Source organism: Lepisma saccharinum, chromosome 16, assembly GCF_977018435.1.
Source record: "Lepisma saccharinum chromosome 16, izLepSacc3.1, whole genome shotgun sequence".
Taxonomy (NCBI): Eukaryota; Metazoa; Arthropoda; class Insecta; order Zygentoma; family Lepismatidae; genus Lepisma; species Lepisma saccharinum.
Genome location: NC_139244.1, coordinates 52,478,374 through 52,504,630, shown reverse-complemented (window position 1 = coordinate 52,504,630; position 26,257 = coordinate 52,478,374). Strand labels below are relative to the sequence as shown.

Below are 26,257 nucleotides of genomic sequence, written 5' to 3'. Positions count from 1 at the left end.
TAATAGGATAGACGATTCGTAATTCTACGAAGAGAGGAATGAGTTTGTCGTAATCTCCTAGGAGTTCCACGTAAAGATAATCTCCTGCAGAAACATCGTACGTAATGTTAGAAAGCATCTTGTCGTGCTTGATTCGAAAAATGTTTTTGCCGGTAGATATTTTGATTTCGCCTATGTTCTCGGGATTCACGGTGATTTGAAGTTTTCCATCGATCGGAATTTCGTAAAAATGTAAATTGTTGTTGAAGACGTAAAACATCTTGCCCACATCGTCATCCAATTTCGTCCAAATGCTGTTAAGGTGAACAATCAGTAGACCGTTGAGTTTAGTTAACATGGAAGGTAGAAATTCATGATCTGTCGTCGTGTGGTGTACAGTCTCCATGTTGGTTTGTTTTCGGAAACCAAAGAGATTCATAGGTATGCTGGTTATTTAAAATACGGTCAAAGTTTTTTTTGTAATGACAGTCAGTGTTTTTTTTTTGTAATGACTAACAAAATGATTTTTTTGTTTTTTTTTTGTTTTGTTTTATGAATCTTCTGTTGAAGATGGGCATATGTTGCAGGTTTTGCTTTCTGCTAAGCGATAGTGCCCCCACGGCAGTGTGTGAATACCACACTCGAGGACGCACCTCTTGTCGTCGTTGGGATCCAGGGCAATCTTCCTCACCTTGTTGGTGGTCAACACATGGTCGACGCTCTGGATGCGCTGTTCTGCTCTTAGAACCGACGACCTGGTCTTGAGGCAATCCACAAAGTCCTCGAATGTGAGATGCTCCCGAACCACCTGTCTGCCGACACCCTTGGCCTTCTTGGTAACGCCGCCCTCGGCTTTGATGGTATAGGCCTTGGCGCGAAGACCTGCAAACTCAAGAATCACGTCTCCGTCCTTCTCGTCTTTGAGTTTGCCAGGCACCTTCTTGTTGTGGGCCAGGATATCGTACTGGTTCGGCTGGGGATAGCCCGAGGTGTCGAAGAGTTTAACCAAAGATAGAACTGTGGCTATATCCCCGTATGCGTCGGCTGTGCGAACGTGGTACACCAAGCTGTCCGTGTCCGTGTAGAGAAGCGAGATGTTGTGGCCGTAGTGTGAACGTAATATGTCGTAGTACGTCTCGAACATGTAGAGCTTGCTCAGATCCAGAACCGTGGCTCCGACGTAGATAGGCTTGGTGAGTTTCACCACACCTTGCTTCATGTGAATCAGAGCCAGCTGCTCGTTATAGATTGTTCGAGACTTGAACAATGGACTCGCGACAAGCTGACGACATCGCTCTTTCCTCGTCACCAATTTTATGTCCACGCGATTCCGTACATTCTCCATGGTCTTGCCAAACACCGCATTATTCATGAGTTTGAAGAAATCCTTATCAAACTCGGACGTGGCTGCGGTGCGGTATTCAGTGTTGAGCTCGATATATGGACGCAACCATGGAGAATGCTCGAACTTGAGGATGTGGTGAACTGCGTGGACCGTGACCCCTCGCTGCATCAACCACCGGAGATTCTGGTAGTGAAGGACGTAATTCTTCTTGGGCTCGAAATCCATGACGAGCTTCTTCTGGTTGGAATCGGGTGGACACTTGAACTCGGGTGCAGGGGGAAGATCGCAGAACAAATCCTGCAGCTTCTCGGAGAACTCAAGGTCCACCTCGGCGAAAAATCCACATTCCGAATCGTCGAAACCTTCAACGTCGAAGTTGGAGGGATCAGCCCACTCGAACCCTCTAAAAGGGAGTGGCTGCATCATGGAGTGCCCGTACAAGTTATTCACGTCCGTGTGCATGATGTAGCTCGACGGTTGGGTGGAGTCGTAGCCAGTAGCCATGTGATGGTTGTTGGCGCGCGCGTGCCGTTGCGACACCTGGACCATGCCACCCCGCACGGCACGTTCCACAAACAGCATCATGTCCACGTCCGAAAGAAGCTCCAGCTTGATTTTCGTCACCAGAAGCATGGCTGACCACGCCAGTCCGGGGAGACTATAGAAGTAGGCGGGATCCAGGTGGTAGATGTTCATTGCAGTCGCCCGGAACGTCTGGAACACGTCGGCGAGGAGCGTCACATCAAGTCTGAGGTAGGCGTCGTGGTAGTCTCCGAGAGTTCGACAACCCAGCTCGCGCCACATGGACTGGGCGTGGTGATATTCTTCGTCGGTGATGTTCGAGCCTCGTAGCTGGCTGTAGAACTTCGCCTGGGGAGGTAGCGACGTCTCCGCAAACTTGGTAGAGTCGGTGACGTATTCGTAGGGGTAGACCCCCTTACGCCTGAAGAGACCGGCGTCCAAGTTTGGAAAATTCGCAGAGGTAATGAGCATTTGCTCGTTGCTCAGCTTCCCTGCAAGGGCATCGAGGCTGGCCGGGAGGAACCTCAGGGAGTCGAGGAAGCGAAGCTCGACGGTAGAGTCTGCTCCCGGGATTCGAACCCATTTGCTCACACTGATGTAACGCTCCTCGTTTTGTGCCAGGACGTTGATTCTTGCATTGTCGTACCCAAGATGCTTGATCAGGTGGTGAAAGTCGTACCCCGAGCCGTTGTGAAAAAACACAGGGATGAAGCGCGGGTCCCGGGCCAAGCGGTTGCAATCGTTGCACCAAGGACCAACGTACCTACCGTTAAAGTGATCGTGGTGACGGACTTTACGGTTGTCGATGCTAAACTCACAGGTGCACACAGGACAGGTAGTAGCCTCCTCGTGTCTATGTTGATCGTCGGTGGACAGTGGGAGCATAGACTTGGGGGTCAACAGAAACTTCCCTATCTCGATGGCCTCGTCAACCATTTTCTCGAGGAAGTGTTTGGCTGCGTCGGGACCACGGTACACATAAGGCTCGGGGGCGATGTGCTGGTCTCGTCGCACCACAACATATGCGAAACTGGATGCCTCGTGGAGTTGGTAAGGGGTAGTGGAAGAAACTTCGGGATCGGGATCGCAAGTAGACAGGGGTTTGAGGAAGGCCTCGAAATCCGCGATGATGATAGCAGGGTGCTCCACCATGGCACCGTGCATGTGGAAACGCTCCACGGTGCCAGGTTTGGGCAAGTCTGCCACCCCCGGTTCGTTGGCATTGCAGTAGAGCTTGTGGTTAGCGAGCTTCTCGGCAGCGATGTTGGGACCTCTGATGCGTTGATAATCCCGCCGTTTTTGATTACGAAATATAGACAAGCACCTGCGACAAACTTCTATGTGGTGACTATCACTGCTCCGTTGGCTCGAAACAAGTCGAGAGAGCGAGCGAATGAGGGTGTAGTGATGGCGAGTTTCATCCTTGATGAGCAGAAGGTGAATTTCCTGCGCACCGTCGTCGTCTACGTCGCTCACCCGGATGGGGTACACCACATTTTCGTCGGTGAGACCGTAAACATTTATGGCCAACCGAGGGTTGTGTGTACGGGCCTCGAACTTGCGAATATCCGAGACCTCCACCGGGTAGTCAATCCCAGCAATGGCATCTTCCAGCTCTGGCTCGTAGGGTAGGTAGTGGTTAACTCGGTGTGGATGGTTTTTCCAGTCGACAGGGTGCAACGCTGCAAGCACACACCATATGAAGCACTTGGCGTCACTGTTCTGAATGTTCAGGACGGCCTTTTTTTCCACAATCGCTTCTGGTAAGCGGACATAGCTGGAGGCGGAGAGAGGCACAAACTTGCAAAGTTTGACGCGCAGTTCGTGAGGCTCGCCACACAGCGAACCCCCCGAGCCCTTGGCTTGATGTTCCTCCTGCTTTGCCACCAGCTCCTCGGCAAACTTGTTGTAAATATCCTCGAGGTTGTCGACATCCGCCAGATGCAGCGTCTTCGCCTTGGTGTTGTGGCAGAAGCTGTAAATTTCATCAGACGGCTTTTTGTACCAGCAACGAAGCGAAGCGTAGAATTTGGTGGAGTGCGTTGCAAGCGTATCGCTGAGGATGGAAATAATTTGGGCTTGCACGTTCTCCAAAAAGCTACGCACGTCGCATGAGTCCTCCGAAGTAAGGGGAAAGTTCTCTAATAAACGCTGGAAAGCAGACTGGTTCGCTTTTATCGCAGGCTTGACGCATTTGGCGGGTGGTGCATTGATGGAGGCTGCTTCTGCCTTCCTCTTGGTGGAGGTCGAATGCTGGGCCCCAGATGTATTTTTGCTTAGGCAAGTAAACTTATGCTTTTTGACATACGCAATTGTAATATGTTTATTACATCCAGAACACAGTTCGGTGGCAGCCAAATGCTTGTCTGGCACGCAGGTGCGACAATGCCTTGCAAAATGTTTGCTCGATATAGTTTTTTTGCACACAGGGCAACTTTTCATGGAGCGCATTTTTTTCGGGGTATGTTTATTTATATATGGGTGGTGTTGCCTTCCTCAAATATGTGCTTTAATCAACTCTATAAAAAATAAAAAAAAATATATAAGAAAAATATAATTGTAGATAGAAAAAAACACAATAAATATTGTATGCATATGTAATTCTATTTAGTTTATTTTTCTTAGACACAAATTTTCTTCAGATTTTACTGCCCATTAGTATATTTTTCTACTATACAGTGCTGGGCAGAACAAAAATTGATGTTTATCGCGAGAGCACAAATCTCACCGACTGCACAAAAGCAGGTCTCCACGTGTATCCTGTTGGATTCATAACGTCGCGATAAACAACAACTTTATCGCCGGGCAAACTGCTCGAAATAGACGACAAACAGAATACAGCTAAATTGATGATAAACAGCATGTATAGTCAGATGTACAAATTAAAAAACATTCCGGAAGAGATTCGCCCCCACGTCAATCAATTTTACATTCGAAGGCTGTACAAAACCGCAGCCGTTAGAACCTTTTTGGGTTGGGCACCACGCACCCTGGCGGGGTTAGGGGCCAGGCATCCTAAAAAAAAACAATTATTTATTTGTTTGTTTGCCTCACAATACGAAAAATAATAAGAAGCACCAGCGCCCACGTGTGTATAGCACATCGTGTTTCCCCCAAGAGAGGTTTACAAAAGTCGCGATAGGTCTCTCTTTCTTTATCTTACGGCAATGTTGGTATCTCTATTTTTTTTTTAGTTGTAGATGGGTTGCCAACACACTCTAGTTAATAATACTACATATTATACACACACACGCACACACTGTGTTGCCATCCATCCATCCCTCTCTTTTACGGCAGTATATATTTGTTACCAGCTCTATTGCCCAGTGTGTGTATGTTGCGCCAGTGTATAAATTGGCTAAACCCTTGCCAAGTAAAAAAAAAGCTGTAGGTAAATATTAGCAGCATTGTCGGTTGTTTAACTCTTCCCTCTCTCTCTCCTCTCTTTTTTTTTGTAAAAAGCTATGGCAAAAATACCAGTAGGTTGGCAAATTGCTTTATGCAATTAATTAAGGCAAGCCTCAAGCAGTATTGCCAGCTCCTTGCTTTAGGTTAGGTTAGGTTAGGTTTGGTTAGGTTAGGTTAGGTTAGGTTAGGTTAGGTTAGGTTAGGTAGGTTAGGTAGGTTAGGTTGGTTAGGTTAGGTTAGGTTAGGTTAGGTAGGTTAGGTTACGTTAGGTTAGGTTAGGTTAGGTTAGGTTAGGTTAGGTGCAAGCCTCAAGCAGTGTTGCCAGCTCCTTGCTTTAGGTTAGGTTAGACCGAATAAAAAACCTTGGTGATTTTTTCGAGTGAGGAGTTGGTAACACTGCGAGAAAATGAGGCTCATGCCTTACGAGAGAAATCCATTAAGGCGAGCCTCACCGGTTAGGTTAGGTTAGGTTAGGTTAGGTTAGGTTAGGTTAGGTTAGGTTGGTTAGGTTAGGTTAGGTAGGTTAGGTTAGGTTAGGTAGGTTAGGTTGGTTAGGTTAGGTTAGGTAGGTTAGGTTAGGTTAGGTTAGGTTAGGTAGGTTAGGTAGGTTAGGTTGGTTAGGTTAGGTTAGGTTAGGTTAGGTTAGGTAAGGTTAGGTTAGGTTAGGTTAGGTTAGGTTAGGTGCAAGCCTCAAGCAGTGTTGCCAGCTCCTTGCTTGAGGTTAGGTTAGACCGAACAAAAACCTTGGTGATTTTTTCGAGTGGGGAGTTGGCAACACTGCAAGAAAATAAGGCTCGCCTTACGAGAGCAAACCATTAAAACAAGCCTCAAGCAGTGTTACCAGCTTCTTGCTTGAGGTTAGGTTAGACCCAAAAACAAAAACCTTGGTGATTTTTTGAGTGAGGAGTTGGCAACACTGCGAGAAAATGGGGCTCTCGCCTTACGAGAGAAATCCATTAAGGCGAGCCCCACCGAGCCCCATTTTCGGGCGCAGAACCGGGGACACTGCTCTACTGAAGACAAATACTCAAAATTTCCCCCAAAACTTTTGTGCTGGTACTTTTCCGAGGAGACCCTTTTGTTCTTCTCTTCCTAATATGGCTTGAATGGAGAGACACTCTTCCTCCAGCAACAGTTCGACTAACTACCGAAGTTATCTTGGCAAGTGAGTCCGTAGGTGACTTCATTTTAACTCTGATGCGCCTCCCATATCTGACTGAATAACCAGTGCCTAATTTCATGAAAGAAACGACACATGCCATACTGGCAATTCTTTTGGGCATAAGAACACGCATAGGACCACACCTAATGCAACTTCTGTTTTCGATTACTGAATTCCTCACAACAGTCTGCAATGGATAACCAACTACTGGTATGACTACGTTGTGTACTGAATGATCTTGAATTATGGACACTAAAGGTAAGTCAATACTATTTTCCCCAACAAACAGGATAGATTTGTTCTGAGATGATACTGCATTTGAGTGTAAGCACTGAGAATCCACCTTACTTTCCGGACACCCTGTATCAACTTGCACCGTGTGGACACGCTTACTCAACGAAGATGAACCTAGAGAACCACTTTGTTTACAACCAACACCCAGTAAAGGAATTTGCAAGCTCGGTTTTGGGAAAGATGCATCTTTTGTGCAGAAGCCGACAGGGAAAGACTCGTCTCTGTTACCCGACACCCCAAAAGACCACTCCTCGCTTATCAAATATTTTCCTTTATTACCCTTGTGGTGTTTTTGCTCTAACGTTCTGTTTCGGTTCAGTTCGCTGGTACTCTGTGCATAACTTTCTGACCAGGAAGTCAGAGTGCCTGTGCAGTGGTCATGTTCGACCGAATGTGAAGTACACATGCAATTGGTGACCGCAGAAGAAGTTACAACACCATTCATCAGTTCAACTTTACTCCCTGACAAATCAAACTCCTTCGTCAAAGACTCATGCCTTTTTTCTACCAACTCAGCCCTGTATTGTGATACTGAAAACGTGAGATCGTCCAGACCCTCACTTGTTTTAATAACATCTTGCTGCAGCTCAAATATGCATTTACTGGTGCCCTCTAGATCAGACTGTAGTTTCCCCACTACCTTACTTGTATGAGCTGCAAGTTCTGTTTTGAGCAACTGATTGCTTTCATTGAGTTCTGATTTGAGCAACTGATTGCTGTCTCTGAGTTCTGATTTGAGCAACTGATTGCTGTCTCTGAGTTCTGATTTGAGCAACTGATTGCTGTCTCTGAGTTCTGATCTCAGTGACTCAGTGAATTCCTTGTACCTTTCCTGACTTTGTTTAATAAAGGCGAACAAGGAATCTAATGTGACCGGTTCCTGTTCTGTTGCCATTATTAATATTAGCTTTAACCACAGCAATTAACCAACTAAAGATTAACCTACTTGAAACCCAACAAGAAATCCAATAACGCAGCCCCTCTGCACTTGAGTCTCATAATCTTGCGACGGGCTAAATAAGATTATTAGCTTTACGAAATTTTGCCTGATAGCGCTGGTGACGCGTGCAGATCGCTGGAAATTTAATTTCTGTACCTTCAGATTCCAAACAGTAAATATTTGACTTACAACTAACAATAACCACTTTCCATAGTAACGACACTAACCCAATTTACTGACACATGCGCAATTCCCCCCCTCTGAAAAGGAAGAATTAAACATATAAGCATTGTCACGAATAACCAAAATGAAAGTATATGTTAAAGACTGCAAATATGAACACCAAGAAACAATGAACTCATTTATTGAGTTGAATAATTACACCCGTATCATATTTATGAGAGCATTATCAGTCAGCTGATTTTGAAATACTTTAACAGAATTTTTCAACCTTATTGAAGCATGTATTGTTTTTAGTATGAAGGAGAGTATCTCCTTATTGAACTATGATATACGAGTCAACTGACAATATGTTGATCGTGAAAGCCACCATATATGGTCATGTGATCTTCAAGAACTTATCAATACCAAATGCACACCATGCAAAACATACTGCGGAAATATATACATATGGTATTTGTGATCGACGAGAAATTAACAATATCAAATATACATCAAACCAAGCAATTCTGTGACATATAACGTCCAATATGTATCATGGCCAAATCATCACTTTATATATTATCAAATGTCAAACGCGTTTCACTCAAGCTGTCAAGAATTCAAATTTCAGACTTCAATGGCGTCCATTTTCCTCGCGCTCATTCACGCGGTGCAAATAACGATTTGTTCGTTATCTAAAGAACCACACTGACCACACGCTAGCATGCTTCGAAGTACATTGACCGACGGGTAGATCTACCTACAAGCGTTGAAACATGAGCTCATGCAATACTAAAAGTACATATGCAGCTTACCTCACTTGAGATATCACGAGGCAAAATTCGCTCCTCATACCACCTTGTTATGTTTCAGTATTCCAAATCCAGCTCGCATTCCCAATGATCCGTGTTTACTCCAAAACATTGGCTCATCGCTTCTAGCCCTATGGCCAAGTAAAGTAATCGTGCAACTCAGGCGTCCACGCCGAAATTTGCAGATCTTGGTCACCGTATATTCATACCGATGCCGTTTGTTCAGCGTCCATTCTCCCGGAATCCCGCTTTCTTCCCCACTTTCTTCTTCTTCTTTTAGTCCTCGTTGCCCCAACCTTTTGTGCAGAGCACGATTGTCTTTACCAAATCAACAATTTACTTGATTAAGAAACCACACGTTAACAAATATGCGTATGCGTTAAGAATCCCATTGTAATGCTTATTAAGATAAACTTTTTGCTGTTAATTAACCAATGGCATCTAGACCAAAACGCTGTAAATTTTATTATTTTGCTCCATTACTGCGAATTGCCCATGCGTGCAGTGACCGACACATCAAAATGTCCTTGTGCATAAGGAAACCGCGAGAAAATCGGATATCAAACAAAGGAATTTACAATTTAAATGCGCACAACGGTCAGAGCCATCTAGCGATTCTTCGCGTAAGTACTAAAGCAGCAAAGTTTTTATATTGCATAGGCATTCTACCTATCGTGAATTCTCTGCACTAGACGAGTTCATCGTCTTAGGACGTGAGTTGGGCTACTTTACCCCAGCAAACACAGACGAAACTCAAGTTTCCAGAATACCTTATGACAGCTCGTCATATGTGTCCATATCGTGTCAGAGTCAGTACTTCGACTCTGACCAACTTGTCCTCCGTTATCCCGCGCTGACTGTATCGAAGTAGATTCAGAGTAAAACTGTAAGCGGACTTCGCATTTATACATGGTGGGCCAAAAGTCCCTTACCACCCCTTGTAAAAATCGTTTTAGTGGAAATTGATGAATAACAACCATATGTGACCACATTAGGCCTAGGGGGAAGTCATAAGGTGGGGGTGCCCTTGACGGCGGCCATCTTGAAAGCCGCCATCTTGGATACAAGTCCAGTTTTGTAAATGGGAAGGTAGGCATGCGATACATGATTTTAGGCTAGAATTTGATAAGGAAAACAATGGTGAAGTCGTAATGTTGAAATCTTCATTTGTTAAAAAGTTACAGGTATTCAAATGTTGGAATTACTCCTTCATTTTTATTTGTTGCAGGTGCCTAAATCATGCCACTAACCACAGAGGAGAGGAGAGAGTTAATAAGGGCATGGGGTGGAAGGAGTGCAAGGGTTGTAGCAGCTGAATTTAATGAACGGCACCCAGATCGACATCCTGTGTCTCATGTGAGTGTTGCCAACCTCTTCCATAAATTCATGGATACTGGTTCAGTAGCGGACAAACCCAGGTCTGGAAGACCCACTACTGCAACAGACGAAGGCACAACCATAGCAGTGTTGGCATCTGTTGCAACATCACCACACCGCAGTACTCGTCGCCTCTCAGCGGCATGTGGTGTCAGCCGTACAACCATCAGACTCATCCTAAAGAAAAACAATTGGCATCCGTACAAATTGCAACTTCAACATTATTTATCTGAAGACGACCCAGATCGACGCCTGGAATTCTGTGACTGGGCAGTTGCCCAACTTCAAGCAGATCCCACATTCGCCTCAAAAATCCTGTTTTAAGACGAAGAGAATTTTTATGTGCAAGGAGAAGTCAACAAACAAAACTGTCGCTATTGGTCCGCTACCAATCCTCACTGGGTTAACCCCTGTAAATTGGTAGGAGCTGGTAACGTTATGGTGTGGTGCGGCCTATGGGGTACCAAACTAACTGGTCCATTCGCCATTCCTGGTAACCTTAATGCTGATCATTATTTGGCAATGTTGCGTGATCTCATCCTGCCGTCCGTGTTGTCCGAGGATTGCACATTTCCCTTATTTTTCCAACAGGATGATGCACCTCCCCATTATGGATTAAACGTCCGTGATTATCTGCATGAACAATTTCCTGGACGGTGGATCGGGCGTCGTGGTCCCATTGAGTGGCCGGCACATTCACCCGATCTGACTCCATTGGATTTGTATTTGTGGAGTCATTTAAAGGCCAAGGTATACGCCGAGAAGATCAGGAATGTTGCTCACCTGGAAGAAAGGATCTCTGCAGCCTGTGCTGATATTTTACCTGACACATTTAGCAGGGTCATGGACAATTGGGGTGAACGACTACACACGTGCGTGGCGCTGGAGAGCGCTCACGTAGAGCAAGTAGAGCACCATATGTAAAAGTGTGATACCAACATTTGAATGCCTGTAACTTTTTAACAAATGAAGATTTCAACATTACGACTTCACCATTGTTTTCCTTATCAAATTCTAGCCTAAAATCATGTATCGCATGCCTACCTTCCCATTTACAAAACTGGACTTGTATCCAAGATGGCGGCTTTAAAGATGGCCGCCGTCAAGGGCACCCGCACCTTATGACTTCCCCCTAGGCCTAATGTGGTCACACATGGTTGTTATTCATCAATTTCCACTAAAACGATTTTTACAAGGGGTGGTGAGGGACTTTTGGCCCACCCTGTACTTATAGATTTCCTCTGTAAACAAAGAAGGAAAAGTTATAAACAATAATTTAAGAAGTGATTTTGTTAGTGGTTTTGTGTCTAACTTTTAGAGTGCAAGGGCAACACTGTGGAGTTTGTATTGAATTAATCAATCCTGTAAATTAAGTATTGCCAGGTTGTCAGTAGATGGCGTTAATGTCACACAGCTGTTGCTTCTCTTGTATTTAGTAAGTTATTAGTCTAGTTATGAATCAGTTGAGGTTGAGTCTACTCAGAGTAAATCTCGTGCTGCTTGTGACCCGGATTTCAGGATGGATAAGGCATTGAAGATGTTCTGTAGCCCTAGACTTGGCTGTCGTTGAATTACAGCAGCATGAGCTGATTATTAAAAAGAGAATAAATGAAACAAATAGAAATGCAGCAATTGCAATCAGGGTTAGATTTGTATAATATGCGAGAGACGTCTCAGAGCCTTGTCTGCAAAAACAGATAAAGGCAGAAATCAGTTTTGAGAGAAAATAAATCTAATCTGTGTATACTAGACATTTCCTCCTAATATTTTGTGTAAGGTAACTGGTTTGTAAAAATGGTTAAAGTGTAATTGTACGGGAGTTGTATTAACGCGCTTTTGACTAGCCCTAACGATATGCAAGCTAATGTAATGTAATGAAAAATATCAATAAAATCTTAAGAGTTAAAAACAAGGGGGACTGATGGAATGAGAAAAATAAAACACGGGAATAATTCTAAAGAGTGAACGTTTCATTACGTTACATATAATGTTGGTAAGAACAAGTTGCTTGATAAAGTGATGCGTAACGGGAATATGAGAATATTTCAGTGGAGGGGGGGGGGGGACAATGCCGAAAAGATTTCGTCAGGAATGTTGAATTATCAACATCATTCCTAGGTTTTAGACAGGATACAGTAATAGTGTCAGTTTGCCACGACCAGCAATGAAAGTGACCTCATAAGAGTTCCCATCTATTTTGCGTTTGATAGTGCCCTTGTAGTACTTTTACGAAGAAGCAAACGCCTTTCAGACGCCAGGTGTTGGGGTCGAATCCAGTTGCCAAACAAGCTGTCCCTTATGAGTATTCAACCTGGCGCGTGCGTCTGCCTGAATAACGTTTTTGCTGTTCAAATCGTTTATGAAGGTTGTCATGTGCTGTCTTTCGTATAGATGTCAGCTGTTCGAGTCTCTGTTCGTTTGAAAGGGATATATTGTCAGGGTTGGTAGGAAGTACAGCGTCTGCCAAAAGTCTGGGATTGTGACCAAATAATGTATAGTAAGGGGTGTGGCTTAATCCTGAATGAAGACTAATATCATGACTAAAGGTGGCGCTGGATAAATAGTTACTCCATTCATACTTTTTTTCTAGCACATATATCCTCATTATGTTCTTCAAGTAATTCAATGATGCTTCAGCTACTCCATTTCTGAAATGGCCAGCGGCGTCAATATATTGAAACTGGACACCGGTGATATTTGAAAAGCTCCTTTATCAATAAACTCGAGTTCGATGAAGATCGATCGAGATAAATCATATCTGGTATTCCATAAACAAGAAAACATTTGTCTAATACCAAAGCAATAGATTTTCCATCATGATTAGGCAAAGTGGTAATTATAGCGTACCTAGTACAGCTATCTATGATTGACAAAAAGTATTTATTCTTGTTTTTCTTAGAGGACACTAATGGTCCCCAAACATCTATGTGTATTTGACGAAAAGGAAGGGAGGTGTGGAGAGTGTGAGGGGTTGATCCCTGTGGTCTCTTTGCAATTTGACATGGGATACATATATGAAAGTGATCATAAACATACCTTTTCATGTTTGGAAAATAGTACAGTGACAACATAAGGTTATAGGTCTTGTGACCACCTTGATGTGCTGCCATCATGGAATTGCAATCAACTAATTCAAATACATCCTTTCTCAATGCTTGTGGGATACATAACTTGTCTTTAAATCCTGACTTTATTTTCGTTTTTCTGTAAAAAACGTCATTTTTCAAAACAAAGGAATAAGAAAGTTTTTCAAACTTAGGATTACTTTGGGGATTATCTTCCAAGAAGTGAATGACTTCTTGCAAATGAGGGTCATTACGTTGTGCTGATTTAATATCAAAATTTTCTGACTGTAGAAAAATACTGGGTGAAAAAGTTCAGTTTCATCATCATTTTCATTCTCATCGTTGCGATTCTTCTCTGTATTTGTAACTGGTAGGCTTACACGGCTTCACGCGTAAGCCAGGCAATTCTGGGCGAAGCTAATGTGTTTGATATCAAAATCAAAGCTCTGAAAGAATAATGCTCTTCGTTCCAAAACACCTGATAAGTTCTAAGTGGTACGTAAATAGGATAACGCACGATTGTCAGTCAGGACTGTGAAATGATGGTTGATAAGGAAGAATTTAAAGGTTTTCAGTACATACTGAATTAGCTGATTATTTCTAAGCCTCATGCGAATTTACTAATTTACTAACACTGAGATAGTAAGTCTAGCCGGAGGTAGCACATAGCAGATCTAATTACTAAAAAAAATATATCATAGTTACAAAATGGAGTCATGAGCCATTCCATTGTGGGCGGAACTAATATATTTGATGTCGAAATCAAAATTTTGAAAAATAAATCTCGACGCGCAATGATCGCGGTTGTTCAAGCATTGCATAACACGATGAAGGCGCGAAGGGATTCGTCCAAAGGGTAGGCTTTATTACGAAGGATGTGGGATTAATGCTGCGTCAAAAATATCATAAAAGACAGAAACGTTCAGAAAACATGTTAGAAATATTTGACCGACACCTAATTCAGAAATTCATGATGACATGAATTTTGTTACATTGTATTTTTATTTAAGTGTTCTTAATTTTGTTTAAAAAATGAAAACCTATTATCCAGGGAAGAAGGGACGTGGATTCTGGACTCAGGAAGGGCTAAGGGCTCGCCAGTACAATCAACGATTTAAGTTCAATACGGTAGTATTTACACTTCAAATATTTTCGGTTATATAAAAAAAGGAATTTATTATACGTTGTAAGTAATTTACATGAATATTTTCCTAATATAAAAAATGGTTGCAAAATTATTTTATCTACGACTTGCAATTTATATTTGAAAAAATGAATTAGCTGAATAACATGATTTATGTAAACATTAACGTTTTCAGAAAAACTGTAGTCCAGCACTAATCAACAATATTAATTAGAATAACTTGGAATTTTTTAAAAAAAATCAATAGCAGCTAATATGGCCAAGTGCAGAGATTATGGGTTAATCCTCTAATAATTCTGAAAATATCGTGAGGTTCACTGTGTTGGATGATGTGACTGGATGTTCTTCAGATGACTCCAAGGAATTGGAAGATATGGATGATCCAAAAATAATCACAACATCGACCCCTCAAACTTCTTTTCAAGAAATTTTTCCAACACCGAAGAGCCAAGGAAGATGACCCGAGTGATGAGATCTGCATTAAATAGTCGAGGCGTGGTCTCGACGAAAAGCTTATTTCAAGACAAAAAAGACAACGAAAAGAACACTAAATCAGTGGCCAACAAAAAACAAGAACAGAAGAAGGGAAAAGGGAAGACTGTGCAGAAGAAGACTTCGCAAAAAACTGTGTTATTTGTTGCGAAGCTGAGGTGAAAGATATGATACTCTGTGTGGTGTGTGCGAATTATGTGCACGAGGAGTAAAGAATGACAAGGACCTTTTCACTTGTCCAAAATAAACCCAATTAAGTCAACATAAAGAAATGAGTTATTATTATTATTATTTCATTATAATTCTTATGTTCTTCTTCCATTTGTAAAGGGTGATCCATAAAGAACATCGGATTTGAAGTTGCTATAAATGAAATTTATTTTTTTAAAAAAAAGCAAAAAACATACCATTCTCTTCACGAGATATTAAGGTTAAAATATGGAAAACAATATCGGGCATATGACCCCCCTACTAGCTCTACACGCAATCACTCGGTCCATGAAATTCACCATGAGCCGATCACACATTTCACCATCAAGTGTGTTGAGGACCCGCCGAATTTGAATTTCTTGCTTAAGTTGTTTAAGTACCCCCCACAAGAAAAAGTCATATGATGTCAAGTCACAAGATCGAGGTGGGAAGGTTTGGTCTCCTCGAAACGAGATTATTCTGTCCGGGAACTTCTCACGCAGCAGATTGGTTGTTTCTCCTGAAGTGTGGTAAGTTGCGCCGTCTTGTTGGAACCATACATTTTCGATGTTCATTTGATCCAAACGAGGCCAAAGAAAATCAGTTAGCATTGCACGGTAACGAATTCCATTCACTGTCAGAGCATTTCCTTCTTCGTCTTCAAAAATGTAAGGACCGATCAAACCCCCACTCCAAATTTCACACCAAACCGTAACTCTCTGAGCATGAATTTCCTTTTCCTGAATCACTCTTGGGTTCTCAGATGCCCATATTCGGCAATTCTGCTTGTATACGAACCCGTTTAAATGATAATCAGCTTCATCGCTGAAAATGATGCACTTTGCGAAACCTTCGTTCTCTCGTTCTCTTTCAAGGATCCAGTCAACAAATTGCAGTCGTTTTCCGCGATCCGCTGGTTTCAGTGGGCTTTTGATGTCTTGTGTTCATCCAGTTTCTTCAAATTTCTTGATCAATCTACGAACAGTTGATTCGTTTGGTGCATGAAGATGACCAAGTATTGTACGGAGTTTCCGAACAGTCACCGCGAAACTTTCACCATTCTTGTAGTGCGTTTTGACAATCAAAACTCGCTGTTCCTTGCTGTACCTTTCCATGGTGTTAACAACACACAAAAAGTATAACAACTGAAATGCTTCTCAACACAAAACCTCAATGGTAACTGATAACAACAATCGCACAAACAATGCTGCCAACCAAACAAAAAAAAATATGGCGTCCTTTTCAAATCCGGCGTTCTTTATGGATCGCCCTTTAGTAAGGTTAAGTGTTTCTATCTAACATTTGAATGCATAAAAGTTACAAAAATTATAATGTAAAACGTAAAAAACTAAAAAAGGTGCTAAAATGTTCCAAACATCTTTTAACTTGCTTATCAATCTTTACATGTTTAACTGTATCAAATTTAAAACCATGTAATTGTATAAAATAACATTTAAAAGTTGTATAACTAATTTTACGTTGTATTTTTATTGACTTATACTTTTCAAAAAAGTAACACAAATGGTGGCCATATTGACCTCATATGTTTTTAATATGTCCCAAAGTCAGACTTACGTTCTAGTGCTTATTTTCTATTTTCATATTCACGAACGAAACTTGTTTTTTTGGTGTATTATAACGAAAGAACCAACAAATTGCCTCGCATAACTATTGTTTGCAAATTGCATAAGACGATGTCAGGATAATTAATTAAGGCTTAACGTGGCTATATTTGCATCAGGCACCTTACGATTCTAAAAAAGTCGTTTTCACGTTCAGAAGACACAATACGTAATTTGCTCCATTCCATGTGACACTAACGATCCCCAAACTATTTAACGAGTTACACTTCAATATATAGAAATGGTTACGGACATCCATGAAGGATATCCATGACTGAATTAAATTTGGACATTCTTGATATCCAATGATGATGCTTGCAGCTTTGTTATGCATGGGATGCTAATGCTTTTATATATATAAAATTTGTTTTAGTAGATTGTCACCGTTGGCTCACCTACCTCATATCTTTCACAGTTATCTTCCCTTTCAAAACCTCCCATGAGGAAAATTGCTGAAATGAAAGTTCCTTCTCGATCTTCTCCGTCGTAGCACAAATAGTTCATCATCTTCTCATCCTTCTTGAACTCGGTGTTAGTAATTGTAACTTCCACCTGTAATTTATAAGAACAATAACACGTTTGTTTTATTAGGAAAATATAAATTGTTAGAGCGAGCCACCGAGTCCCCGAGCTCAAGACGGCCCCGCGCTAGATTAAAATAATTGTGTGCAATTTATTCCAATTAAATTATTGCAATTAAGCAACTAACCTGATTTTTTCAGATTTCGTTTATTGTTTTGCAAGCTACAGTTCTTATTACTATCAATTATCCTTGAGTACCTGCACATACAGTTTTGATTGGTGTGCAGATGACTCGTCCTAACTCAGGAACTATGACGAAAGTTCCCTATTCAATAACCGACATTTTCGTGGAATGTTTCCCATTCAGGAATAGCAGCTTTGGCAAAAAAGTGGGAAAGGGAAAACCGTTTCTTTGAGCGGTTCTAATCGATTGATTGATTGGCTTGCTGTTTAAGTTCACTTTATGCACAGTAAGGCTTATTCGGACTGGACCTACATTACAAAGTGAGATCCGAACCACCTTATGCCTCCGCCGAGAATCGAACCCGGAACCCCTTGATTACAAGGCGACAACGCAACCACTGCGAGGGGGTTTCTTATTGTTACTGCACGTTGTCCTGAAGTACTAAATACATACATTTTCAGAAGAAGTACTGTGAGAATTTCTTCTTCCTTCTACTACCCTTATATTTTCAGTATAATGCAGCTATTTTACTTGGAGGTTTAGTTAGGTTAGGTTACACATGTGTGCCTAATGTCAACTATTGCAAAGGCCAATTCAATCCCACCCCCCGCGAAAAGGACGTCCTGAGTTGGAAAGACATTTCACTGAAATATTCAACTGCTATACACCAGTTCCTGAAATGGCACTGTTTTCATTGCAATTCCCATAGTTTCTGAGTTTGGAAGCTTTGAATTGGGAATAAATCAATCATGAGCTCCTATTTGAGCAATCTCTCATTGCAGATAAAACCATTGCATTTAGATCTGTCCTCTCCAATGTTAGGTTGCGTTTGTTTTGTTTTTCTTCGCAGGCTACCAATCATGCCGGTTTCATCCCCTAATATGTATTTCTATGAAGTCATTTACACTCATCTTTGTGGTAATAATTACAGTAGATAGTTTCCTCAATGAAAGCCATGGTATAGCTCCCTATGTAAAATTATATTCTCTGCAAATTATATTGTATGAAGCGTCATTTACAGTGTCTGAATTAGCAGTAAAAGATGCCAACAGGAAATTAATAAAATACACTCTTTTTAATTTGAAGGATCAAATTATCCAAAATTGGAATTAACAGGAACATGCATTACTAAAGTAATTTAATGAAACAAAACTGCTGTACTAGTGTAAAACATATTGAATATGCAGTGGATCTTACTGTAAACATTTCCAATTATAACACCATTAAGCCTTGTTTCCATGATTATGAAAACTAAATATGCTGACCAAGGCAGTAATTTATTTTATTAAAAACATAAACTAAACGTAACGTTTCAACCTTCTAGCAAGGTCTTCTTCAGACTCTGTATCAAGTACAAAAGTAACAAGATACAAAAACAGGGCATTATATATACACAAACATTACTCCCTCCAGACTATTTAGAAAGTTGTTAGGAACTTTCTAGCAGGTTGCTTTCACTTGCCAACTGTACTTTCACCTAAAAGTCTAAACACAATTGCTTCCATATAGAATGTGGTTGGACTTTTTATCTCACGCTCTTTTTCCTTCATTTTTCTTCCTTTTCCTCTCCTCTTTCTCTCTTGTCCTTTCCACTCTGTCTAACACCTTCCTCCATTCTTTGTTTAACTTCAGTCCCCCATTCCAGTTCATTGTGTCTTCTTCACCTTTCTTCTCTATTTCCTTGGCTTCCTTCCACTTTTTCAGTAGCATTGTCTTCTCCCTTCCTATCTGCTTAGCCTCATCCCACTCTATGTCATGTCCATAGAGCAAGCAAATTTTTGGAACGACATAATCATTTCAGTGAAAATAATGGAACATTTCGCAGCGGCCCTGAAGCCCAGCCACAGAGCACCAGGGCACCGCGTCGCACCCTTTGGGAACCACAGCCATAGTGTATTGTGAACAGATTAATGGGTATTTCTCAATGGCGTAAATTACACCCCCGCAACTCATGCCGTTCGGGGAGGTGCTCGAGCTTCGGGGGCGCATTTAGAATGATACATTGAGAAATACCAATAGTTCACAAAGTTTTCTTTTCGGTGTTAAAATATATTTCAACAAAACATATATTATATGCCCATACAACTACAAACAGAAAATGTCAGTCACTAGAAAAGTAGGAACGGAACCAGCAGATAAGAAGAAAACCTTCCTTAGCCGAATATTTCAACATCCGAATATTATTACGCTAGCACTAAAACCGGGCAGACAATAGAGAGATTTTGGTTATGCTACTCATCTATTTTAGACGCTGTTCATTGTGAACCCTGCTGGTTGTTTGTTTACCGATAGGTTGGATAAAAACTTTCATGATGCATGGTGTAAAGGCAAATTAATAATTAGAAAAGTTTAAGTAATGGAATCAAAGAACACGAGATGTGCTGAATTGACTTGAACGCATCTGTGGCATATGGTGCCTGGAAAAAGTATAAAAATATTCAAACAATGTTGCAACAATGTCTGGATAAGTGGCGTAAAATGATTAAAGAATTTTGGATGTAATACTAACATTATCCAAATGTAATTTGGCTCTTAGGGGTCATCGACATCGTAGACGTGTTACCGAGGTATGGCCCACTTCTTGAAACCCATGTATTTTCATATATAATTATAATATGTATTTTTTTTACAATTTGTCTCTTGTCTTAACTTTCGAAATCAGTCTTTACAATTGATTCAAATTACATGGATGTATTTTCATATTTGTATGTAGGCTACGTGATATACAGGGTGTGGCAAAATCCGGTACCACCCTTCTAATTTGAAAACGACTTGACGGAGGGAGATAAAATTTCGGATATGGGTAATTGGAGTGGGGCACACCATATGTGGCTAGTGTGCATCATGGCGCCCATCTTGAAAGCCACCATCTTGGAATTACATCCAGATGATTTTGAAATGGGAAGGGGGTCATGTAGGATATAATTTTACATGTGCTGTTTTTCAGAAATATGAATATGCAGTTATTTTTCCCATAACTTTATTTGGTGAGGATATTTTCACAGTTGAAGTTCACATTTGGTGTAATGTAATGGGTTGGTATTTATTTTTTACAAGTGATCTAACATGGCTCTAACCCTCCAGGAACGGATCGAAATTGTTGTTATAAGTGGGGGCGCAGTGCCAAGGTCATTGCAGAAGATTTCAATGTCCGGCATCCAGAGAGAGACGACATCTCACATACCACAGTGTTGATTGTAATGCAGATGTTCAAGGAGACGGGATCCGTGTGCGACAGAGAACGTAGCGGACGACCGAGAACAGCTACCGACGAAGAAACAGCAACGGCAATCGTCGCATCCTTGGTCAAGAGCCCAAAACTCAGTACCCGGCGTTTGGCTTCAGTGTCAGAAGTCAGTCAGAGATCCATACTCCGTGTGTTGCATACTAACAAGTGGCATCCCTACAAAATTCAATTGCAGCAGTTCTTAACTGAGGATGACCCAGAGAGGCGGTTACAGTTTGCAGGCTGGATTTGGCTCGTTGCAACGAGGATCCCCAGTTCCCGAAAAGTGTTCTGTTAACGATGAGGTCATATTCTTCGTGAACGGTGAGGTAAATAAGTAGAATCATTGTTATTGGTCAGATATCAATCCATCGTGTACAGATCCTCGTAAGGAAGTCGGTGCGGCAAAGGTAATGGTGTTGTGTGGAATATGGAACACCCGAAGTGTGGATATGAAACACCCGAATTGTGGGACCTGTCCTCATCCATGGCAACGTGAATTGGGAGAGATATGTGAATATTCTCCAGGAATATGTGTTCCCCTCACTTATGAACCCAGACGGCGAATTACCAGCCTATTTCCAGCAGTATGGGGCGTTATGTGCCAGGCAGTGGTTTTGGATGAACAGCTCCTGGGTAACGGGATTGGATTAAGAGGGCACACTGAGTGGCCACCCCGTTCTCCGGACCTTAACGTTGGGGCCATCTCAAAGCCATAGTTTATCAAGAGAAAACCACTGATATCTTACATCTCCAGCACCAGATCCAACAAACATGTTACTCTTTCGACCCTGCAGTGTTATTGCGTGTCCATGAGGACTGGCTGAAAGAAACGTCCTACGTTGTATGTAGCACAGAACAGGCAACACATAGAGCACATGTTGTAGGATGTCAAATGTGAACTTCAACTGTGAAAATATTCTCATCAAATAAAGTTAGAGGGAAAATACCTGCATATTCTCATTTCTCAGAAAACGCACATGTAAAATGATATGCTACATGACCCCTTCCCATTTAAAAATCTGAATGTAATTCCAAGATGGAGGCTTTCAAGATGGCCGCCATGATACACACTAGTCCCATCTGGTGTGTCCCTACCCCAATTACCCATATCCGAAATTTCATGGCCCTCCGGACTTTTGCCTCACCCTGTACATGTAGGCGTGAATTAATATTTTAGAAATGAAATCTTCTTTTAAGGAAAAAAAATGAAGAGGAGCACGCAACAAAAAGTTGCGGGGGGTGTAGAGTGTGTTAGTTACGGTACTGGTATTTCTAAAATTATTATTATTAAATCCCAGATGGTCTTGAGTGATATTTTCATTGTGTGGGGCACACGACGATTGTAGAATATATTTATTTTCAAAACAAAATAAATCAAGATTTACAATCGATTTCCTATTGGACAGATACAAGCCAATGCTTAGGAAAATGCTATTAAAATATATTTTTTTCTAATTGTCGGAAGTGACCAAGAAGAGCAATAAAAAGACTTGAAAAATGACGACTTCGAAAATTGTGTTGTGGAATATGATTTTTAAGCGATTCGTGAATGTATAACGGCTAACATAATGTCAAGGTAATAAACTAAATAAAGATGATACACGCTACAAATAAATATATTTACAGAAGTCTTAGATTAACTCAACATCATTTAGTTCATGCTATAGTTTTCGATCTTACATGAACTATGCTATTTTTTCCACATAATTAAACTGTTTACTCACATCACAATTGCCTCTTATGTTTTTGAGAATTTCAACACCTCCTTTTGCATAGATTAGGCATCCCTCAGCAGTGAGTTCAAGAGGCGGTAACAAATGAAATATAGATTCTAAAATGCTCTCAGTGCCAGTTACCGTATTGGCCAGGAAATAAGCCGCACGTTATTCAAATTTCAACTGTGAAAAGTTAAAGTGAAGCTCATAATCTCGATTTTTATTTTTACAATATTTCATCATATCGTATGCTGTTTAAAAAGTATGCTTACTGGTATTTGTCATTTTCAAATAATGCAACAATACAGATAGCGTCGGCAAATGAAGCTGTCGGGGGCTATCGAAAGATGAGTTTTGGACAAGAAAGCTTCAAGACTTAAGCCTGATCCAGACGTAATGTATTGTCGCCAGTCTTGCATGATATTTGACGTTTCACAGATAAGACTGAAGTAAGACACGCGGTTACACTGTTCATGTCAGTCTTCTCTTCAATCACTCCATAAACAGCATGGATGAAGTATTATTGATACGTATAATTTCAGCATGTGCGGTGAGAATAGGCACAATTAATAACGTATGGATGTGTACACATAGTGCAAATTACTAGCGCTAGAGCTCTCGCCACGAAAACAGTCCAGTCAAGGTTACGCCACTCACTTAATGTCTTGCCAATGAGCAATAATTTCAACCGAAGAAATCAATCACATACATCCTACAACGCGTGAAGAGTCGATGGAGCAGCTTAGAAGAAGTGTGGCAACCCTGGAGGGCCAGGGGTGTGAAGGAGGCAAGGGGAAGCTCTGACCTTGACTGGACTGTTTTCGTGGCGAGAGCTGTAGTAAACCCAGAGAATGAGAAACAATACATTACTCATTGCAACATCAACGGGACCTGGCGCAAAATTAGGAGCTTTTTTTAAAAATAAAGACAAAGCTCCTGTCCATCCGTCGAACGGTCTTCAAATGTCATTCAGTTCATGCAAGATTTTGAACTTTCCATCCTAACGTAATGTTTTGTTTGATCCGTCTGGCATGATCATGCAAGACTGACGATAAAACATTACGTCTGGACCAGTGTTTACTTTGGAACAATGCTGTATTTGATTTTGGTGTTATGCTTGTGTCCCGTGAGTAACAAGAAAAAAAAATGCGATTTCAAGGGAATTAAAGAAATCAGAGATACTGAAATCTGAACTCAAATATAAATTCATACCGTCAGAATAAATAAAGTATCAAATCTCATTATTAACTCTCTAAGAAAATGCATAATTTGTGACATTTTCGTTTATACGTATGTGGAAAAATATTTTGTAACAGTGATCAAAGTAAGACAATTTCATCTCTATCGTTTCTCTCTCAAAATGAATAGGAATTATCATTTTGTTTTAATTAATGCAATGTTGACTTTTAAATTTATTTATATTTACGTATGGTCTCAAGTAATGTAAATATCTGGGAAGGTTCTGCTGTAGGTGGCATAGGATTTAAATCCTGAATTTAAGATACAATGAAAGTAAAGAATAAAATAAATATCAATACTTGTATAAACATTTCCTATCCTAAAATACCAATATCCCATTATCACAATATGCCTTGTAATATCTCTGGATTAGATTTGTGTAAAACTGGTCCTTTTCAAACTTTTGTGCATCTTGTTTGATTGATTGATTGATTTGGTTTATTTTACTTCTCGTTTTGTGCCTCTTGGCTAATTTGCGAAGATGGGGATGAGTGATGAAATGATGAAATTGATGAATGGACATTCACAAACAATCAAGCCCGAGCGGGATTAGAACCCGGGACTCTTGGCGTCGCAGCGCGGCGTGCTAACCACTCTGCCACAGGGTCCGGCTCTGCATCTTGGGTTGGGGCATATACTTGTATGTAGTACAAGTACTACTTTTTCTTATAGATCTAATCCACTCTTGGGCCTCACCCATGGCGCAGTGGTAGCGTCATTGCCTTGTAATCAAGGGGTACCGGGTTCGATACCCGGTGGAGGCACAAGTGGTTCGGATCCCACTTTAAACTGTAGGTCCAGTTATGATTAGCCTTACTGTGCATAAAGTGGACTTAAAACAGCAACTCAAACCAAAATAGCTAATCCACTCTTATTACTCTGGAGCTCACTGGTTCCCAGTCTATCACTTTTGCTCTGTAATTTGAAAATAATTCCTACTCTTTCCTTAGCCCTATTTTTCTTACTTACTCCTGAGTAGAGAAGTGCATAATTCTTATCCAGACTCCTCTCTCCATTACCTTTTCTCTTAGTTTCACTAAATCCTAGTACCTTAATTTTATATTTCCCATTTCTCCAACTATTACAGTTTCTTTGCCTGTTAAAGAAGTAATATTCCATGTTCCAAATGTCGTTGTCCTTTCCTTGCTTGTTGCCTCCAATGAATCCGTCCATATTCTTTCCTTTGATTTCTGTTGTTTCACTCTGGGTGTGTTATTGGCCCTACGCCAGGCTATCCTAATAAAAAGGCTGCCTCCTCTTGGTCTCTAGGCTTGCCAGATTTTCTTCCGGTGCTTCTTCCCCTTGCCTTTCAAGATCCCTCTTCCATCTGCAAGGCAGCAGATCCTCACTTTTAAACTCTAGTAAGATTGAATTGCCTCCTCCGTCATCCGTCCTAAGCTAATTTTATCTCCGCCACTTCCGCCGTTGAGGACTTCATCGTAACCCTGGAAAGGGTCCCTTACAAGATACTACCATCCGGAGCCAGATGAATCAAGGTTTTTTGAAGAGGTATTACTCCTCTATTGGAAACAATAGAGAGAAATGCACTGCAATAGTTTGGAATGTGACAAGAATGGAGGAGGATCTGAAGACTAGACAGGTAATGGAGGCCAGACCAGAAGGTAAGAAGATAACTGGACGACCTAGAGTTCAATGGGAAGAGTATGTGGTAAAGATAGGTAAGAAGAAAGGGAAAACAATTACCAGAAGTCTGAACCTAGCCTTGGACCGTAAAGTGTAAAAGGAAGTGGATGATGGAACCCGACGCTTAATGGCAGAAGGGGATGAAAAAAAGAAGTATAAACTTTCGTAGAAATATGATTTCAAATTTTGAAAGGAACAAATACTTGCAGGACATCTTATTTTCTTTTTTCATATTTCTCGAATTTTACAATAATTTTCAAGAAATTTACAAAACTTTTTACAGGGACTTATATTTTGTTTGTTTCATCTGTGATTTGAACTTGTATGCATTTTGTAATTTTTTGTATAATACGAAACCATAACGGCAAAGTGAATTTCAAAAAATTATATTATTACTTTTTTCAGACTCAAACAGAGAACACTGGAATAGCAAGAAAAGCAATTGTAAACTCAATGTTTCAAAATAATTTAAGACTTTTCTTAAGATATCATTAAATTAACTTTTGATTTTGTTCCAAATTAAACAAAAAATATTACTGATTCACAATTTGTTACTAGATTTAGAAAGTGAATGTTAGCTCCATAAGAGCAGGGCACTTACATCGCAAGCGAAAACATCTGCATTAGCAAACCTTTGGAAAGATAAGCAATAAACACAAGCTTCCCTGTAAACATTTGCAGCTGGTCCGATGTAGAGAGATGAGTCTTGTTCACTGCTCGGATGAGATCCAGTGATACCACTAAATACCTGATGTTTGGAGACTATTGCTCTTTAATGAATGATACTTCGGCCTTGACGTATTGTTATGGCAGGAAGCAGATTTATCTATGCATGTTTTATTACGAATGAACATTTTTTTTTGTTGACAAAAGTCGAATAAATACAGAAACACAATTCTCGTTTCCTCCAGTAGGTTTTATAAACACGCTTCCACAAGTTAAGCACGCGATGGTAAAATGGGGACGGGCATTATCGTCCATAAGGAGGAAATCAAGACAAACTGCTGCAGCGTAGAGTCTCACTTCATCCCGATACCGCGCAGCCAATACACAACCGCTTTTAAAGATGTGCAGCTCGGTGCGATATCCCACTGAAATGCCAGCCCACACCATGACGCTGCCACCTGTGAATGCGTGATGTTCGATGATGTTCTTGGCCTGATTGCGTGTGCCTCGTTCTCTCCAGACCCTTACACGCTTATCATGGGATT

At 41.0% G+C, this 26,257-nt stretch overlaps 1 long non-coding RNA gene across 1 annotated transcript in view; it reads right to left on the bottom strand.

Annotated features, from left to right (window-relative positions):
* LOC146000081 (uncharacterized) overlaps window positions 1–25,724 on the bottom strand; it is a 49,936-nt gene extending 24,212 nt beyond the window's left edge. The window contains exons 1-2 of the long non-coding RNA XR_014443473.1: window positions 25,648–25,724; window positions 16,913–17,065 (exon numbers count right to left, since the gene is read on the bottom strand). This is a non-coding gene — a long non-coding RNA (uncharacterized LOC146000081). The remainder of the gene's footprint in view (window positions 1–16,912; window positions 17,066–25,647) is intronic.
* Between the last annotated feature and the right edge of the window lie 533 nt (window positions 25,725–26,257).